The sequence below is a fragment of the Cebus imitator genome, unplaced genomic scaffold (genome assembly GCF_001604975.1).
Source record: "Cebus imitator isolate Cc_AM_T3 unplaced genomic scaffold, Cebus_imitator-1.0 Scaffold356, whole genome shotgun sequence".
Classification (NCBI taxonomy): Eukaryota; Metazoa; Chordata; class Mammalia; order Primates; family Cebidae; genus Cebus; species Cebus imitator.
The window spans coordinates 2,460,661-2,463,620 of record NW_016107671.1 but is presented as its reverse complement, the minus strand read 5'-3'; the positions used below and the strand labels follow the sequence as shown (position 1 = coordinate 2,463,620).

The following is a 2,960-nucleotide window of genomic DNA, read 5'->3' as shown; positions in this document are numbered from 1 at the left end:
ACCAGGATGGTCTCGATCTCTTGACCTCGTGATCCACCTGCCTCGGCCTCCCAAAGTGCTGGGATTACAGGCGTGAGCCACCGCGCCCGGCCTCACTCAAGAATTTTGAAGTGTGAAGCTGTCTTATTAGAGAGGGATGACTTAACACTAATCACTGACAGTTCACTCAACCCAGCAGGTTTCCTAACAGGGAACCCAAATCTAAAAGGACCTGAGCATAAGTGTTTAGATTTAATTGATTATCATATAAAGGTTAGGTCGGATTTAAGAGAGACTCCTTTCAAAACAGGGCAACACCTGTTTATAGATGGTTCTTCCCGGGTAATTGAGGGAAAAAGACATAGTGGGTATTCAGTGGTTGATGGCAAGCTCTGGCAGTAGAGTCGGGAAGATTTCCCAATAATTGGTCCTCCCAAGCATGTGAACTGTTTGCATTGAATCAAGTTTTGAAGTACTTGCAAAACCAGGAGGGGACTATTATTGATACAGATTCCAAATATGCTTTCGGATAGCCCATACCTTTGGAAAAATGTGGACTGAATGAGCTCTCGTTAATAGCAAAGGCCAAGACCTTGTCCACAAAGAATTAATCACCCAAGTATTAGATAACCTCCAGCTGCCAGAAGAAATAGCCATTGTCTATGTCCCCAGATGCCAGAAAGGTCTTTTTTTTTTTTTTTTAAAGATGTTCATTAAAATCCAGAGATGTTCTTTATTATATACTTTGTTTTTCACAAGTTTTCAATAAAGCTGTAAGGTTTTTTTTTAAAGATGAGGGAAGGCCGGGTGCAGTGACTCATGCCTGTAATCCCAGCACTTTGGGAGGCCGAGGCGGGTGGATCACGAGGTCAGGAGTTTGAGACCATCCTGGCCAACATAGTGAAACCCCATCTCTACTAAAAATTTAGAAATTAGCCAGGTGTGGTGGCACACGCCTGTAATCTCAGCTACTCAGGAGGCTAGGCAGGAGAATCGCTTGAACCCGGGAGGTGGAGGTTGTAGTGAGCCAAGATTGCCCATTGCATGCCAGCCTGGGGACAGAGCAAGACTCCATCTCAAAAAAAAAAAAAAAAAAAAAAAAAAAAAAAAAAAAAAGAAAAAAAAAAAAAAAAAAAAAAAAAAAAAGAAAGAAAGTTGAGGGAATAACCTTGCAGATCAAATAGCCAAGCAAACTGCCATTTCCTCTGAAATGCCCATTTTTCCCCTAACCCCTTGTCTTTCTCCCCAGACTGCAGTTCCCACCTTTTCTTCTGCTGAAAAAGAGAAATTAATGAAAATAAGGGCCAAAGAGAACTCAGCAGGGACATGAGTGTTACCAGACCAAAGAGAAATGTTAACCAAACCCCTCATGAGAGAAATCAGCTGCATTGAGGAACTCAATGGGGACCCCAAGCTATGTGTGATGCAGCTCTCAGCGTTTAATGGATGTGTTGGAATTGATACTCTGGCAAGACGGATAGCTGCCTAATATGCAAAAAGACTAACAAGCAGACTCTAAGAAAACCACCCCTTGGGGGAAGAAGTCCAGGATTAAGACCATTCCAAAGTGTCCAAATTGGTTACACCACAATGCCCCCAATGGGTTGCCTAAATTACTGATTAGTGATAGTAGATCACCTCACTCACTGGGTGCAACTGTTAATAATGTAGTTAAAGCATTAATTGAAAATGTTATACACAGATTTGGATAGGAAATATTGATTCAGATAATGGGACCCATTTCACTGCACACATCATTAAGAAACTAGCCCAAGTGCTAGACGTAACATGGAAATACCAAGGGTCAGAACTGCCCCTCAGAAAGATGTTGGCCCGTCTCCTTGTGAGATGCTATGTAGGTTGCCTTATTTACACTCCACTGCCGACGTTCCCACATTTGAAACAAAACATTGGTTTCTCAAAAACTATAAACTTGGCCTGTCTTCCATTTTCTCTTCCCTCAGGACTAAAGGCCTTTTAGCACAGACGCCAACACGGGAGTTCCCAGTGCACCCGTATCAGCCTGGAGCTTATGTTCTCATTAAGAGTTGGAAGGAAGGAAAACTCGAACCGGCTTGGGAGGGACACTGTCTAGTGCTTCTAACTACCGAGACCGCAGGCCGAACCACAGAAGGAGGGTGGACTCAGCATATCTGAATCAAGAACACGCTGCTATCTTCAAAATCATGGGCCATTGTTCTGGGAGCAAGTCCCCTGAAACTAAAGCTAAGAAAAACCTAACCTTCTTGTATCTCTTATATTGTCTCTTCTTCTTCCCTCATTCTGCTGTCAGCGTGATTAGAACCCGATGTTGCTCTTTCATCCCTGATAATACTGGCCCCAATGGAACGATAACTAAAGCGCTAGAAGGTCTAACTGGTTTATCCGATGAGCTAGCCAAAAACTCTGGAATAGACGACCCTTTCACTAGTTTAATGGAGAGATGGTTTGGCAAATGGAAAGGACTCGGGGCCTCTATTCTCATTTCCCTTGCAGTTGTAATAGGTGCGCTCATTCTCATAGGGTGCTGTTTGATACCTTGTGTCCGTGGATTTGTTCAAAAGCTCATAGAAACAGCTCTTACCAAAACCTCTCGAAACTCTCCCCTACCCTATTCAGATAAACTTTTACTTCCAAATAAGCAAGAAGAGAAGAAAGGCCAAGTCCTGTTAAAAGTATTTGAAGAGGAAGAATTACAAAATCAAAAGGGGAAAAATTGTTAGACAGAATGAGTTCCTCTTCAGAAATCTGACTTCCTTATCCTTGGTTCTGTAAACTGTCCTTGATTTGAAATAGTGCATTGGAATCAGCTTAGATTGTGCAGTCCAACCCCAGCCAATGGGGGAAAGACAGAAGTGGGAACCGAGTTATGGTAAAAAAAAAAAACCCTGCTCTCCTTTGTTAGGTGTGTTCTTGTGACTGTTACAGGTGCGGGCAGCACCCTTCTGCAGAAGTAAACTTTGCTTTGCTGAGAAACTTTT

At 42.8% G+C, this 2,960-nt stretch overlaps 1 long non-coding RNA gene across 1 annotated transcript in view; it reads left to right on the top strand.

The window, feature by feature from the left end:
• The window catches only part of LOC108287919, a 7,953-nt gene extending 4,993 nt beyond the window's left edge, over positions 1–2,960 (top strand). The window contains exon 2 of the long non-coding RNA XR_001818509.2: positions 1,944–2,960. This is a non-coding gene — a long non-coding RNA (uncharacterized LOC108287919). The remainder of the gene's footprint in view (positions 1–1,943) is intronic.